Consider the following 18,364-nt stretch of genomic DNA (forward strand, 5'->3'; position numbering starts at 1 on the left):
TGGCTTGCAGTCAGGAGGTGGTGTCCTTAGGCCCCTCTTCTTAAAGATATTTAGACTAACATTTAGTGACTGCTTACGCCATGCCAGGTAATTTTATAAAATATCATTTCATGACTTCCCCATTTTGCAGATAAGAAAATTAAGGCTCAAAGGGTCTAAATAGCTAAGATAGAAAATTAAAGAGCCAGGATCCCCTCCAGACTCAGTGACTCCCACATTCTGCGTTTTTCCTGCTGACCAACACTGACTCGCACTGTACTGGCGTTTCCACCTCCGTTTGATATGAAGGAAGCAGTAAAGAAACACAGAATTCATTTTATACACCTAGCTTTTATTTGATGGCATCTATTTAGTGACCAAGTCCAAAATCCAACTTCATGGCAGTCCTTCCTCTCCAGCTCCTTCCAGCCCTGGGCTGACAGCTTCATCTTAGGCTCTTGTGACTGCTAACCTGAACTATGGCAAAGGCCCCAACCCATCCTCCTCCGACACTTGTGGGACCCTCTCATACCAAGTCCTGTTTTTTTTTGTTGTTGTTGTTCGTTTGTTTTGTTTTGTTGAGATGGAGTCTCCCTCTATTGCCCAGGCTGGAGTGCAGTGGCACCATATTGGCTCACTGCAACCTCAGCTCAAGTGACTCTTGTGCCTCAGCCTCCTGAATAGCTGGGATTACAGGTGCTCACCACCACTCCTGGCTAGTTTTTGCACTTTTAGTAGAGACGGGGTTTTGCCATGTTGGCCAGGCTGGTCTTAAACTCCTGAACTCAAGTGATCCGCCTGCCTCTGCCTCCCAAAGTGCTGGGTTTACAGGCATGAGCCACCGGGCCTGGCCCCAAGTCGAGTCTTTTAATGGCTCTCCATTGACTGCTGGAAGAAGCCTAGATTTCTTAGGGAAGCACACCAAGCCCTTTACAATCTCTCTAGTCTTATCCCTGCTGTGGCCTCTTTCATACCTACATTACCACCCATCAGGGCTCACTGTGCAATTTCAAATCTCTGAGTCTTCCTCTACCCTTCCCCTCCACACGGTGACTCCTGTATAACCCACAGGATCAATCTCAAGTGTCACCACTTTGTTTTAAAAACTTTTACTAAAATTCGGGGGTACACATGCAGGTTTGTTATTTAGGTCAACTTGTGTCATGGGAATTTGTTGTGCAGATTATTTGTTACCCAGGTATTAAGCCGAGTAGTCAATAGTTATTCCTGATCCTCTCCCTCCTCCTACTCTCCACCCTCTGAGAGGCCCCAGTGTCCATGTGTTCTCATCATTTAGCTCCCATTTATAAGTGAGAACATGTGGTACTTGATCCAGCTCCATAGATGTCCCTGCAAAGAACATGAGCTCGTTCTTTTTTAAGCTTTCGAAGTAGTTCATGGTGTATATGTACCACATTTTCTTTATCCAGTCCATTGATGGGCATTTAGATTGATTCTATGCCTTTGCTATTGTGAATAGTGCTGCAGTGAACATACAGGTGCATGTGTCTTTATGATAGAATGATTTATATCTAGTCTTCTAATAGCCCTGTGAGAATTAATTGCCCCCTCCTTTATGACTCTACTCCATCGTGTTTAGAATTCTATCACAGTACCTGTGATATTTAGGTACACTTTCTTTATTTACTCTGTGTAAATATCAAAGAGTCTCTCTCCTGTTTCTTGGGCTTCAAGCTCCTTGAGCACATAAATGATGTACATGTCTTCATGTAGTCAGTGCCTAGTGGGACACCTGCACATTAGCTTTTTAATAAATGCTTGCTGGAATATTTAATTAACTTTTCAAAAGACTTTACAAGACAGAAAACAATTCTTCATATCCTAGAGAAAATGCTTTTTGGTGAGATAAATAAAGCAAAGGCAAAGAAAAAAACAGCATTATTGCATATTTGATATTTTAAAATTTAGTATTTTTAATTTATCTGAGGTGAAAACAGAGAAGGTAAAAAGAAATGTGGGTTGGATGAAGCATAATTGAGGGGGATGGGAAGCTCAGGATGATTGAGTTTTCAAGGAAAGGGGAAGAAAAATTTAAGGATGAGAGAAGAATATATGATTTGGCAACCATGACTGATTTAACACAAGAGCCATATCATAAAAAGCAGTTTCTTTTTTATTAATATTTTTGATCATTTCTTCTGTACAGCAAGAAGATACAAAGCTGTCAGTGTTAGGCTTGGCAAGTCCCAGGGAGTGGGCTGGGCAGACTGAGTGGGGAAGAAAGAAGGAGAGTAAAGGAAGGATATGGAATTAGTGAAATCATTAGAAAATTGATTTTAGAATGTCCTAGAACATCAGGATTATCCAGAAATTTTTTTTTCTCTTTCTAGGTAGGTTTTAAACAAGCAAGAATAAAAGTAAACCTTTCAGCAACACTTCCAATCCTTTTTTTTCTAATATAGTCAATATTTTAGTTAATTTACTATTTACTTTGTAGAAAATCCAGTAACATTTCTACTGCTTTCTAGACTTTCATCTGTTGCATTTGGTTTTCATGAAATATTCTGCAAATTCACTACAATTAACTTAATTAATTGTATTTTATGACTTTGGGTCAGAATGCCAGAATTGCTGTGCCAATTTCATTGTACTCATGGAAACCTCAAGAGTATATTTCAGACATTGGCTTTCAGAGTTTTCTTTCTGAATATGTTGCTATTTACTTACTATGTGCCAAAGCCACCATGTCAATGTAATTGAAAACAAGCAAGAAGGAGACTGGATGGCTCAGATGAATGGAAATGTGATACAGACCCTTCCAGCCACAACCCACTGGCTGGGATCCAGCTGAGGCTGATGGGGACTAAAAGTAATTACCATCTGATGGCTGGACAATGGTCTGTGTGAAATGAGCTGGTTATCTCAAGTCTAGTTCCTCATGGACAGGTGTTCATATTGCAGTTTCCACCTTCAGTGACAGGAGCCCAGGAACTGAATGAGTCAAAGAGGCCCAAACTACCTTTTCTCTTATTTGAGATTGATGCCTATTTGTGATACAAGGAAACTTAGGCTCCTGCCTTACACTTAAAAATAGATAAGCAGAGAATGCAAATGTGAATGTCCAACCAAGCTCATTATTTTTATTCTATGGATGTAGAAATTATGCATAAAACAAAAACAAATGGTAGGGTTTTTTTTTTGCTTGCTATTTAATTAAAATGTTCTTTATATTACCAAAGGAAAAAGGCAATATTGGGAAAATGAGAATAAACGACTACTTTTAAGCACTTTAATAATTTCCCCAGAATCTTTAAAATTCCAATCTTGCCTTAAAAACCACTGAAGAATAATAATGGGATCTGACTCCCCACATCTGTTATAAAAATCATAGGAAACAACCAAATTCAGTATCAATATTATTATCCATTCTGCCAAAGCTAAAGATTATTTCCCTCATTCATTTAGCAAAAGATTTTCCAAACTTTATAAATATTGTTATGTCTCTCGAATGCATTACCTCACAGGTCTCTTCTGAAAGGTATCCAAATTCTGCATTAAGGCACTTGTGGGAAAAGTAGAAAAAATAAATGGTTTACTTTAAATGGGATTTGGAAAGGGTATGATTACGGTCTGAAATGTATCGCACTGACACTGAAATGTATCGCACTTCCTAATGGATTCTTAAATTTTGAGTAAGCATTAAATCCATTTATTGAACTCCTTTCTGTATGTCTAAAAGTTACGATAAATACATATATTTTTTTCCCTGATGGACTTTCTGCAGTGAAGGACGTCATACATTAGTCGTACAGGCTGTGCTTGAAGAATGTTGAGAGCCCATAGCTGGATACTAAACCCGAATGTTAGGAGAGAGTCAAAATATTTTTCTGATTGAACAAACAAGTTTGTGAATAGAGAGAGATTTGCCTAGCACCATAAAGAAGAATTGTTAAAACACACAGAGCAAAATGTCCTTCAATAGCCTTACAAATGGATGCTGCCTCTTCACGCAGTGTTTTTATGTGATCAGGTAACCAGAGCTGAACAGTGTCCAGAAGCACATTAGATCTTGCTCTTGCACTTTGGTGGTGCCAGGCAGACAGATATACAGAAGAACACACAATGGCAAAATTCAAACATGAATAGAGAGCTGGATTTTCATTGTTTGTTCACAATACCTCTTGGGTGAAAGGAAGGAAGTAGGCTGTATTGCCTAATAACTCGAAATGCCCCAGAGAAAGAAAAACAGACAGATTCCCATTTTGGTGGTGCAGTAGCTTGTGTGGCCAGCAGTTCCTGGTGATAAGTTTGTCAAGGGCTATTTTGCAGATCCTATTCAAAGTCTCAAGCCATAAACCATCCATGTAGTCAGTGAATCTGTCTAGCTGTGAGGTATCCAAGAGTATGATTTACAATCTCTGCCAAGGAGATGTCTACATGGGAAAATTTGTTAATTGGCAGCATATGAAAAAGTCCAAGGATGGAAGAATAGTGACAAGCCATTGTTTCTCTGCTTGATGAGTTAAATAGGAAAATACAGTTCTGAGCTTATAAAAGTTACGTTTGTGCTCTTGGCACAAATTCTGATAGGGATAAATTTACGTTTTGGCATTTGGTCAATAAAAGCAATAAAACTAGAGCTTTAAGATAAAGAAGAGTAGAAGTCATGTAACCTAAAAGCATGCAGACATGCAGATAAAGGCTAACTGATGCTAAGAATGTTAACTGCTGCCTCAGAAGGCTTCATCCTGGACTGGATGACAGACCGAGCAAAGACCATGTGTAACGATCTTTCAGTAATTGTGGCAACTGTGTTATTTTCCAGTGTTATATTATAGCCAGTTGTATTTATATATAAGTAGCAAAGTTAATTAGTGTTCAAAGGATAACCCCAATCCTAAATTTTATAGTTTGGATTTTCCCCTTCTTCTCCCTCTACAGTGGTTTTGTGTGACAGAGAGGCTAGGCTACTTTCATCATCTTTTCAGATGTTTTATTGCTTTAGAGGGTGAGCTAATATGCAGTGTAAACAGGGGTACTGATGTTTCTTTGACCCACAATTGAAATTAGTCATCTAAAAATGAATTGCATGCTAATACTGTCTTTATATTCAATAAAGCACATAGTTTTGGGGTAAATGATATCTGCTGAATAATGTGCTAGGTGATAATACACACATATTAAGATATGTAATATATACAAATATAAACCACATCCAGATCTTTCTAGAATCCTTTTTCAATTTTTAAATATTAACCTCTTAATAAGAGAGAGGAAAAAAAATAAGGGAAACTATTAGTATCTTTGGATTTCTGCTATGCAGCAGCACTTTCTAGGAATGACCTCTGAATTATTTTCTTGCAACCAATAGAGGTTTTATTTTGTTAACTGTATGTATTTCCTTCACCATAAAATCAGAAATAAGAGCAATAGCTTGCATACTATTTGTAAGGAGTTGTTTTAAAAATCATTAGTTTGCAGACTTTGTATCCTAATTATATCTTAAGCAACTAAATCTTTTACATGTTCAAGGGCTCTATGGAGATCATTTATATCAATGTTTTGAACTATGTATACACCTAAAATACCAGTGTAAAGACAACAGCTGACACACAAGCAATGAGAATGTGTGTTGTGTGTGTGCGTGTGAGTACACATAGGATATTGATTTATTGGGCGCTAAAAGAAACACCATTAATTTGATGGTAGACCCCAGAAAAATCAATTGACTCTACTGTTTCACCTGCTAAAAGAAATCTGTTTATTTGCACACTTTCTTCCATCGTTTCTATCCTCCTTAAAAATTCTGCCTTTAAAAAAAAAAAGAGAAGAAAAACAGCCTTAAGGTGATACTTTGAACAGGAAAAATGAGTGATTCAGTGCCCTGATCATTCTCAGGCAGAAGTCAAATTGAGCTCTTCTGAGGAAAGACATTTCCTTCTAAGGAAGGCATTGTATTATTTTCAAAATGAGTAGGAGTCTTGAATTATTCTTTTAAATTAGCTGTCTTTTAGATATGCCCTCAAAAATACCTTACTTTCCACACACACACACACACACACACACACACACATACACACACACCATATTTCCAGCTTGAATTTGATTTCTTCAATTTGTGAACATTTATAAAAATTGTAAGATATTCTAGAATGAAAAAAACTGAGAAATCACTGTTTCTCCATCTTGCACAAGTCCTAGAATGTAAACACTAACTTCAGTCCCTCCCTGTGAACCTTGGGTGTTCCACCCTCGGAAGCAGGCCTAAAACGTTCGTGTAGTTGAGGAGGATGCATCACCCTGATCGTATCTTACGGCTTTTGGAAGAACCACCAAATTGATTCAAAATAGATAAAATGAGTCAAAGAGATTCACACACTATCTGAGAAAATCATTGAAGTATGCTGACATTTCAAACACCTTCAAACTCAGAATGGAAAAACCTCTAATAGTATATGTCTTACTACAGTGACATCCACGACCATATAAATGTCCCTAGGCATAGCTCTTCCATGAAATTATAACACTTTTTTGATGTAATCAAGAAGGGAAGCATAGAGTGTCTAGTGTAAAACACTGACCCTTTCATAACCTCGCAAAAATGGGGGTCTATTTCTAGTTGGAAATAGAAGTTATGGTGGTATAGTTTCCATATGCTTTTTAAAAAAATCCTATTTTTTAAGGTTTTACCTGTGAACAAGATTCCCTCTCCCTGACCCACTTGGCGACCTTCATTCATTTTCCCCTTGACCCCCACTGCTCCTAGAGTAGGAGGAGCAGTTTTGCTTAACACACGGGAACCGGCGTGAAGACTCTGAGGGGTTCTTGGTGGATGACATGGGGTGTGTTTTGCAGGGGAGAGAGCAGTGTGGCTCCTAAGACCAATCAGGAAAGGGATGAGGTACGGGCATCAAGTGTTCCTGAAGGGCAATTCGTTTCAGGTACATAGAACCCGTGATGGTCTTAACTGTGGAGAAGCTGGGAGTATGGCTTCAAGCAGTTTCTGAATCATTCTTGGGTGTAGACTGCTACAAAATGCAATGCCAAGGGGAGAAACTGGTGCTTCCAAGAGCCAGCAGGCTACCCTCTCTCCTAGGTACCGCAAAGAGTACGTAGCCCACTTTCTTAGAAGTCTGATTTAATTACTGTTGTGATCCTGTCTTAAATTTGCCTTGCGATTTGTTCACCTGTGCCCACCCTCGCCCTCCTCTCTTGTCTCCTCCGTGTTTCACGTTCCCCTCCCCACCCCCCTTTAGAGGAAACCCATGGAGGATAAGAATCTAGCCTGGTGTTCATAAGCTCTTCTTCTATTGGTGCCAATCTTGAAAAACGAGAACCAGAAAAGGCTAGATGAGAACCCAGTGCTCTAGTGAGGAGAGAAGTGGGAGCTGGGAGGCAAGGGAAGCCAGATGAAAGTCACACTGCTCAGATGTCTCCCATTTTTCCATATTCAGGAGGGAGCTTTTCGGGCAGAGCAGAAAAGGGGCGATATTGTGATTAGGAAAAAAACCAACAGACAATACCTCCTCATTGAAAGCAGCTTCGTTGTTAGGTGTCATTTAAAAAGCAATCAAACAAATGAATTTACAGTGGAATTTCCCCACCTGTTAAGTTGTGTGGATAGATACAGGGGGATGGAAACAGGCCAGCAGGCTGGAGTGAGTAGCACCGCATGACAATTAGTGGCTGTGATAGTGTTAAATGAAAATATAACAGAGGCCAGCAAAAATAATAGAAAATGCAATCACTCACTTCATCAAAAGTTGCATAATAAATAAATGAAATGAGATGTGATTAAGGGCAATACCACCAGAGGCTGTCTCTCAGCTGCTGTATCTTGTAAAAGACATAGTCATCCTGTAGAAGTTATAATGTTTATCTTATCATGATTTATTATAAAGCAATATATAGCTCTACTTGTTCCATCTTATGTCTGGCCACTGCAAACTTGTTTACAAACCAAGAGGCCCAGGTCCATGCCTACTAACTAGCAATCTTTGCAAAGGCAGTCTTTTGGGTTTGCTGTATTCTTCTCTTTCTTTCTCTTTTTTCTTTTTTTTTTGGAGATGGGGTCTCACCCTCTCACCCAGGCTGGAGTGCAGTGGTGTGGTTGTAGCTCACTATTGTCTCGACCTCCTGGGCTCAAACCATCCTCCCACCTCAGCCTCACAAGTAAGTGGCTGGGGCCACAGGCATGGGCCACCATGCTCGGCTGATTTTGTTATTTTTTTTGTAGAGATGGGGTCTTCTCATATTGTCCAGGCTGTTCTTGAGTTCCTGGGCTCCAGTGATTCTCCCGCTTTGGCCTCCCAAAGTGCTGGTATTATAGGTGTGAGCCACTGAGCCTGGCCATGTTTGCCATATTCTTATTGGTTCTATTTCAATTTATAGGAAAGGCAGTAAAGGCAGGTGCCCACACAACTGAGAGAATGTATTCAAAACCCAGTTAGGCACTGCTGTGGGAGCTGTTGGCTACTCTGGTCTAATTTTCTCATTATGAATCTGCGTCATTTTCCAGAAGGGTGTTAGACTAAGAAAGATGGAACCAACAACGCTCAACTTAAACCTTCTGGAAAACTCAATAATTTACCAACGATGATAACTTCTGGGAAAAAAAAAAAAAAAAACAGAACAACAAAAAGACTAGTTAAAAAATTTGTTTTTGATGTGGACCTTTTCTGATAAATCCATTTCATAGCACTTAAGATTTTAATTTCTAAGATGCTTTTCTCTTACATTGATCAAATTGTGCAAAGCAGTATTATTATATTTCTGACTGTGACTAGTACTTGGGATGATTCTGCCTGTTCACCTGAAAGGTGACTCAATGTCTTTTTCTTCTTATTTGTGCATTCAGCTTCTCTGTTTGCTGCTGTTGCATCCTAGCAGTCCTCACATTAAAAAAAAAAAAAAAAATTCACTCCTTATCTTTCAGCGGTAAGGAGATACATATTGCAATTGACTTCATGGGCCTATGCAGGTACTAAATGGCTTCTAAGGAAAAGGAGAACTTGCCTACAAATTTTTGAAGGCTACTTGAAGCACAGTTCCAAACAACAGGCAGGAGAATAATGTGCTATCATCACGGGGCAATTCTGCATTGTGTTTGTGTTGAGATGGCCGATTGGGCTCTTATGCTTGACTTCCCATTTTGGAGGACATTTATCTGCCAGAAGATTAGGATAATGTCTACAAAAGACATAGGCTTCTTATTTCTAAGCATATTCACAAGCAACACATAAAGTTGAACAATGCATTCTTTTACTGAACAGGTATCTTTCTACATTGTATTAAGCAATCATTTGTTCTGTTATTGTTTCATTGGAGCAATTACTTCCTACAGCAACTATATTGTACTATAAGGCGTCTTGAACAGGACTACACATCAGCTTTATTTAAAGAATGCAGGAGTAAGCACAATGTGGGAATAACATGGAAAAAGACTGAGAATGGAATGTAAAATACAAAAGGATAGGAAGCCATACATCATCACACAAAGTCACGTTATGATGTGGTGGCCTTAGCAGGGGCTCCTACAGTGCTATAAGCTGCAGCCAAAAATACTGCAAGAGCTTCAACTTCGAAGCTGACTGTAAAGTTGCCTTGAATGGCCCCAGACACTTTGGTCTTTGTTTACATAAGTCTTTGTTTTCCTCTGACAGTACCAGGAACCTAATATTTTCCTACTTGCCTGTATTTCTGTATTCATTGTATTTGCAATGCCACATTACGTTGACTGGTTGACAGGTTGGCTGTGTGAATGAAAGATTCTTTATCGACGATCTTCCTTGTCCTGTTTCTCTGCCTATTAAGTTGAATTAAATTCTATTTTTTCTGGCCAACCCTGTCCAAGGCTACTCCCTCTAAGAAGTAGCAGAGAATTGAACTTGGTCTAGGCAACCAGACTGAATTTGTGGTGAATCAGGAATATTCCTTTAGAACCAGAGTTGCAATGGTTTGGCTTGAGACAGGGTTCATTGCTACCATCCCCAGCTCTTTTGCAAGCTTGCTGTGTGACTTTCGGGTAAGTCATAACCTTTCTGTTTTTAGTTTCCTGAAAAGTAGAGATAAAGCTGCAGGGCTTTTCATCCATCTACCTCAGAGGAGTTTTGTGAAGGTTAGTTAATTAATTGTCAAGATGTCTGTGCATGGGATGTGTCAAGGAAATGTCCAAAAAAAGGAACAAACCAGGCAAGGGAGGAAGTGGGAGTGATTATGGAATAATTGCTACTTTTTCAACATCTTCAAATTTCTAGGGCAGTTGTCAGGTAAAGTTCCCAAATTTGATCACTCTAAAAATTTAGACCTCAGGTTGGCTATTTCTGGCTTTGCTTCATTCTGTAGGATTCTTTGAAGAGTCTCCTGGTTCAGTAATTGTCTTTGAATTAGGAAAGTACAGAAAACTTTGGAAGGACTTTTTTGGGCAAATAGGAGCTTCATTTTTTACTGTATCTTTAAGGATATATTCAATCAATATTCATGCAAACTCATGAAAGATGAAATTGTTTTCTTTGGGATTCTGATTGCCTCCGGCCAGGCTAGCAAAGATTGGCAGGCTTGCGGAATTTGGGACAATAAAACCTACCACTTCTTGAGCAATTAATGTACTCCCTCTGGGAACTTCACTTACAAAGGTGGTGAATGGTGGTTTCTGGTCTCTGACTCCCCTCTCACTGTATTTCCTTGCTGATCAATTTATATCTCTCCAAGAGAGAAGTCATAGCTAGTAACGAGTATGATCATGGACCCAAGAGACATAAACTGGCTCTTAGGGATTCAAACCTGTGAACAGTTCTGACTATATTAGTCTTAGGTTGTGAGCAACTGCAACTGACAATGGACCTGTGAAACATAATTAAGCATTGAAGGTTGATATAAATGACTAAAATGTCAGCCAACCTGATGGTTCTTGAAACTCATTATTAGAAGAGAGCAGGGAGTTCCCCGTATGTTTTAGTTTTGAGCACCTAAATATTCATCGAACTGGAGACATACTGGAAGGAGGGAGGAGAGTAAGATAATAGAACTGCCAGAGCAACTGCTTTCTGATTTTTACACAGGTTTGGTGGAATTAGGAAAAAAAAGAGAAGGAAAAAATGTGTGTGTGTGTGTGTGTGTGTGTGTTAGTGGGGCATGTCCTCTTTGCTTATTTATTTTGCTCACATTTGGACAAATTGGAGGAAAGCATGGGCCAGAAATCTGTCATCTTTCAAATATGTAAAAAAATCAAGGACCTCATGTGGTTCACAGTCGCTACCTTGCTCAATGCCCTGAGAACTGGGTTGGAGGGATCATTTCATCTGATGGCCTGGGAGAGGGAGATTTTAGGTGGCTTCATACCCACAGTGGGCTAATGGCTTAGCTGTAAATAGAAACTGACTTCTCTTGATACCCAGATTTCCATTTACTAAAAGTGAAAATAGGCTGGGCGCGGTGGCTCATGCCTGTAATCCCAGCACTTTGGGAGGCTGAAGCGGGCAGATCACGAGGTCAGGAGATTGAGATCATCCTGGCCAACATGGTGAAACTCTGGCTCTACTAAAAGTACAAAAATTAGCTGCGTGTGGTGGCGCACACCTGTAATCCCAGTGACTGGGGAGGCTGAGGCAGGAGAATCGCTTGAACCCGGGAGGCGGAGGTTGCAGTAAGCCGAGATCGCTCCACTGGACTCCAGCCTGGCAACAGAGCAATACTCCCTCGCAAAACAAACAAACAGACAACAACAGCAACAACAAAAGTGAAAATAATTTTCTTTACCAAATAGTTGGAAAGAGTAAAGGCAATTTGTACAAAACGCAGCCTCGTAGATAAACACTGTACATCATCATGTAAGAGCGGCTGATGGACTAGTATTGAATAGTTGTGAAACATAAAAGTTAGTGTATTTTTGGATACAAGGGGAGCAAAAATAACCAAAAGCAATGTTTTCTTCCTTCAACAAATATCGAGGACCTCTTCGAGACATTTAGAAAGCGTTGCTTCCAGAGTTGGCGGTGTGGGCGGAAGACATCTAGAACTCAACGCTAAAACAAAAATAACAACAACACACACATACACACCGTGCTGGGACGCACTTCTTCATGTCACACACATGTTGTGGAAAATGACTGCGGGGGCAGTGAGCTGCGAATGTTGATGTGGGAGTTACAGCCGCCTGGATCGTGAGGTCCCAGGCAAGAAAGTGGAGGTAACTCAGCGAGAAAGCCACACAGCCTCATCTATTTATAGGTCCCGGTGGTGAAAAAGTAAAACCAGAGTGCAGCTTCTTCTACCTGCTGCTCCCAACTGAAGCTCACAAAAAACGGATAAGACCTCCTTTTGGTTGCCTTTGTAGTTTTAACCGACACACATAAAAAAGTGATGACTTAGCGTCAACCCCCCTTCCCGACCCCCTCGAACAGGTGAGGAAGTCAGACGGGCAGCCCCCCTCCAACGTTCAATCTTCTCCTCCTTGGTCCAGAAATGCATCTGTGCAATCCTTGGTCATGTGAAATGCATTGGATTTTTTTTTTTTTTCTTGAAGAAAATTCATCGTACTCCTTTTCTTGGGGAGAGTTTATTATTTACAGTCAAGAACTTTCAAGTTAATCCCAAATTTATACCAAAATATTGTGAAAAGCATTTATATTTCAGATCTTTTTATCCCTTTTTCCCTTCTCTGGATTGTATGCAAGGTACGCACACACACACACACACACACACAAACACGATTGCAAAATCTTCACCCAAAGACCACAAACAAAACAAAACTAGTACCAGGGCAGAATCGTGCCTTATGCACAAGATCTAATTGTTTAGCAGAGGATGCAGCCAGCCCCTTTCTGAGCTCCACGTGCTTCCTAGCCTCCCTGGATCCGGGGATCTGGACTTCTAAATGTTGCCCGAGAATTCTCTTATGAGAATCACAGGCACTAAGCGGTGTGTTCTTCAGGATGTCTACAGTGACAGCTTATCATGAACTGTCAGGAACAGTTGAGAAGGGCTTACGATGATCTTTGTAAAAAGAAAAATCTCATAAGAGTCAGGACTCTGGGCGGCAGCGGCAGAAAGAGGTGCTGGGGGCGGTGGCATCGCGCCCACACCGCGTGGTCCCAGCGCGCGGCCCGGCTGGCAGCGCCCCAGGCAGCGCGCACGGTAAGCAGGAAGCTGCGGCCGAGCTGAGTCGCTCAAAAGCTACTGGAGCTAATAGATTGTGGTCATGAGGAGAGCGGCAGCATCTCGGTAGTGATGGGAACACTCAAAAGCATCATCAAAACAGTTGCAGAAACATGCTGAGCTCTGCACTCCCGAGCCCCTGCCTGCTGCAGCCGGCTTGGAGTTTGCTGGTAGCCACTGCAGCCCGGGCCCCGCGCGTCCAGCCTGGGGTGCGATGAGCAAGAGAAATGAGGTGCAAAAATGTTGCATCCGCGGAGCTGCTTGCAAAAGGGCAAACCTGTTTCTGAAGCCCCTCGCCCGTTCCCTGGCGGTTGGGCAATGCTTGTTTCTCTTGCTGCTGCACCCACCCCCATCTCCATTAGAATTTTTTTCCTTCCTTCCTTTCTTTCTCTTTTCTTTTCTTTTCTTTTCTTTCTCCCTTTCTTTTTCTTTCTTTCTTTCTTTCTTTCTTCTTTCTTTCTTTCTTTCTTTCTTTCTTTCTTTCTTTCTTTCTTCTTTCTTTCCCTTTCTTTCTCTTTCTTTCTTTCTCTCTTTCTTTCTTTCTTCTCTCATCTCCTCCCCTCCCTTCCCCTCCCCTCCCTCCCCTCCCCTCCCCTCCCCTCCCCTCCCCTCCCCTCCCCTCCCCTCCCCTTCCCTTGCCTTCCCTTCCCTTCTCCTCTCTTCTCTTCTCTGATGTAAAGGCATCGGGTTGTAACTTCAGGTTTCTGAAACATCGAAGTATAACGTCCACTAGGGACATGGCCTCTTCCCGGTGATGGTGTGGCAGGTGCCAGTGGGATTAGGATGGCACAGGGAAAGGGGCAGGAGTTGATTTACCCCTCCAGGAATCTGCATTTCTGATTTTTCTCCAGAGTCCAGCTGAGAATTAGGGAGACCAGCACCCCTGTTACCTATTGGTTCTGAGGTATGCCTCAGTGCCCTTGGGGGTTGGCTAAGCCCTTCTTAGTATCACACTGCTTTTACATCTTTTATTATTTTTATTATTTATTATTTTATCTTTTAACTGTGAAAATAACACGTTTTACCATTTAACCCATTTTAAGTATGTGGCTCAGTGGCCTTAAGTATATTCACATTGTGCAGGGATCTCTTTTTAAATATTAGGTTAATGCAAAATAATTGTGGTTTTTGCCATTAAAAGTTAATAAAAAGTGTTCAGGTTTTTTTGAAAAACCATAATTCCACTAGAAAATAACCATTATGTAGAATACACATCATTCTGGTGTATATTTTTCTAAGCTTTGTTCTGTGCTTCTTACTACCACCCCGTCCCCAAATTGGGATCATTTAGCTTTGCAAACTGTTTCCCCCTCCCTTAGATTTTGAACTTACTCTGTAATGGGGTCTCAATGAAGCCACTTCATGTACTTTGTGAACAGGATGGCCAGGGAATATGCCTTTCTGCCAATATCTTGTCACTTTCAGACCCTGGCCATTTGTTGAGTCAACAACTTCAGTGTGCCCTGCTCTTGTGTATCAGGGAAGGAAATAATAATAATAATAATTATTATTATTTTTATTATTATTCCAATCCTTGACTATACTATGAAGCACATTAGAGCTCAGAAAAGCAGCAGAACTTCTCTCCTCTGTTCCTGTTCTCCCCTTGATCACAGCCCTGAAGATTCTCCAGCAGAAATAAAGAAGTAATTGTTCCTGCAGATTACAGCTCTGCTATTCAGTAAGGGAGAGTCTATTTCCACCCTCATCCCCTGGGGACAGAGGAATACAGAAAGTAAAGTAGGGAGATTTTAAACCTTTTTTTGAAAAGAGAAAAAAGACACCCAGCAAAGTTTGAAGGTGTATGAATGTGAATTCTTTCATAAAATTTATTATTTTTTTAAAGACAGTCTCACTCTGTCACCCAGGCTGGAGTGTAGTGGCATGATCTCACCTCACTGCAACCTCCACCTCCCGGGCTCAAGTGATTTTCCCACCTCAGCCTCTGCAGTAGCTGGAACTACAGGCACCTGCCATGACGCCTGGCTAATTTTTGTATTTTTAGTAGAGATGGGGTTTCGCCATGTTGGCCAAGCTGGTCTTGAACTCCCAACCTCAAGTGATCCACCCACCTTGGCATCCCAAAGTGCTGGGATTACAGATGTAAGCCACTGCACCTGGCCTGAGATCTTAAAATATAGTTAAAATTACTCAAGTCTTTCAAACTCAAGAGGGCCTTGGGGACTCTTGAGTCCAAACTGCTTCAATTTATAAAAAATGGTTGCAGAGGCTCTGAGAGGCCACACAAAGTCGAGAAGGACAGAGTTGAGTTCACTCCTACTGCAAGGGAATCTTCTTGCTTTCCAAATTCTTTCTGTTAATGACTGTTCACTGAGCGCTTACTACATGGTGTCAGTCATTCTATGGTTCTATGTCCTGTGTCCTCAGTGGTGGAAAATCCAGGCAAAATCCCTGTCCTAACATAGCTTATCAAGTGCCAGACTCTGTTCTAAGTACCTGATGTGTGTTAACGCATTTTCCCCTATCAACAGCCCTATCCACATTTTACAAACGGGGAGACTGGGCCCAGGAAGGAAGTGGCAAAGCTTGGATTCAAATGTGAGAATCTGGCTCAGGGGCTCACACCCTTAATGATGAATATTGCCTATGTGCATGTGCATATAGATATGTATTTATTTATTCTTATAGTGATCTTCTAATACAGTCCTCTTGAAACTGAACCCCCAGACCCTTCATATTGTATTACACTACCTTGGAAAAGACGATCAGCCTCGATAGGGGTAGATGCCTTCTGGTGGTCACCTCATATTAGAAATCTTCTTCCTGCAGTCCACATCTTTCACTAAACAGGTGCATTCTAGCTTTCAGTTCTATCATCAGAGTTCTAGAAAGCACTTTCATCTATTTTCCTTGAGTCTCAGCACAATACTTTGAAGCAAATAACATGACCTGTGCTTCACAGATGAACATCTAGGGGCTCAGAAATGTTAGGTGACTTCCCCATGTCATTCAGCATAGCTGGAATTCATGCCTGGCACTCTGTCCCCAAGGCTGGAGGCTTGCCTTCTGTTAGGACCAGAGGATCAGTTGATTCAAAGAGAAATAAGTTGTCCCTTCCTGGATGAAAGCAAGGTATTATTGACCAGGATGGAGGCTGTCAAAAGTTTAAGCAGGCAAGGACAGTGGATCACTATCCGATGTGCCAGTTAAGAGCAGATTTCCCAAAGCTTTTTCTTATTCCCATTAATTTTTTTAATGTATCCAATTGGAGAAACAGGAAGATTTCCTGACTAGTAATAGTAACTGGACCGTATGAGACATGAATGAAATAAAGCATTCTTCTCAGGGAATGTCTGATTTTCCTACTTTATTCTTTGTTCCCACAGAGAAGTAGAGCTTTAGAGAAATGATTGAGTGTGTCTGGTTGTGCTATCCTACATTAAGCAAATTTGCAGGAAAAATGTGGTAGGTGGCTGAGGCAGGAGGATTGCTTGAGGCCAGGAGTTCGAGATCAGCCCCTGGGCAATGCAGCAAGACCCCATCTCTACAAAAAGAAAAAAAAAAAGAATAAAATATTAGCTGGGTGTGGTGTTGCACGCCTGTGGTCCCAGCTACATGACAGGCTGAGTTGGGATGATCCCTTGAGCCCAGGAGTTGGAGACTGCAGTGAGCTGTGATTGTGCCACTGCACTTCAGTCTGGGTGACAGACTGCCTACCTCTCCAAAAACCAATGTGGTAGGAAAGTGATGAGATTTGGCTCCAAGTTAACACTTGATTAGGGTAAGGTATAGGCAGCCATTGACTTCCTGGAAACATATTTGTTGGCTTCTGTAAAAACCAGGTGTGAACAACTTTTACCCTCTCCTTCCCTCTCTCCCCCTCTCTCTTCTTTTCTTTTTTCATGTATGTATATATATGCATATATGAGATATGATACAAATTGTAAATATATATGAAATATACATTTACAATGATATATGTGTGTGTATATATGTGTGTATATATACATATGTAGAATATATATACATGTGTATATATGTGTGTATATATACATATGTAGAATATATATACATGTGTATATATATGCATATAGATCCTTGTAAACTATTTTATTGAGTAAGAAACTATAATTGAGAAATTTGAATAGATTTTTGGTCACTGAACTATTTCTCTCTCTTGCATGTATGAAAAATGACAAAATGGAGTCACAAATCTTTTATCCTAAAATTATATCACAGCCTGTTTGGGGAGGCCGAGAGGACTTTTTTTTTTATTTTTTTTTATTTTTTAATCATTGGTGGAACTGCTCCAGAAATGATGTGTAGCTGACGTATAACCTCATTCCAGCAATGGGGAGGGGAGGCACAAGGGAAAAACAAACCTTCGGTCTCCAGGCTGATGTGGTCTGCATTCTCTTATTTCTGTAAGGTGCTTCCCAGTGTTGACCTTTACTTACAGTGCACATGTAGCAATAGTTCCACCTGTGATCTCGAGGCAGAAAAGCATACCTCTTTGAGAACCATCTAGAACACTCCACAGCAACAACAGCTATGACCTTTGACATTAAATAAACAGGACTAAACAAACCTCTCCTTGAGCGGGTATGACCTCAGATTTCTTTCTGTACCCTTCAAACGAATCTGAGCCAAGTTATCAAAGCATGAATGCCCCATAGATACCTTCAAACAGTCTTTGTTGTTTTGTTTATTGCACTCATTACTAGTGTAAGTAATTATTTTTTACTTTGAAAAAATGTTGGTAAAAAAACACCTAACATGAGATCGACCCCCTGATAGATTTTTAAATGTACACTGCAGTATTGTTCACAGTAAGCACTGCATTGCACAGCAGATCTCTAGAACTTTCTTATCTTGCATAACTGAAACTTTACACCCATTAAATAACAACTCCCCTTTCCCCCGCCCCTGAACCCTGGCAGCCACCACTCCATTCTCTGCTTCTATGAATTTGGCTGCTTTAGATACCTCATGGAAAGCAATACGAAGGTTCCTCAAAAAATTATAAATGGAACCACGAGATCATCCAGCAGTCCCACTTCTGCATATTTATCCAGCACAAGTAATTTAATGTCTGTGTTAACAGTCCCCTGAAAAAGCCTGTTCACTTTCAGCAGATTTGGAATGACCTTTGGGCGGGGCCATGAGTCCATTTGCAGGGAGGTAAACAATTTCACTGCTTGAACTCTAAGAAGTGAAACCTCGTTTAAATTATTTTATGAGCATTTTCCCTTAATGGAAAGGGAAAGTGCTATTTCAACACGAACACTTTAAAACTCAACAAATTAAA

This window comes from Symphalangus syndactylus, chromosome 10, assembly GCF_028878055.3.
Source record: "Symphalangus syndactylus isolate Jambi chromosome 10, NHGRI_mSymSyn1-v2.1_pri, whole genome shotgun sequence".
Lineage (NCBI taxonomy): Eukaryota > Metazoa > Chordata > Mammalia > Primates > Hylobatidae > Symphalangus > Symphalangus syndactylus.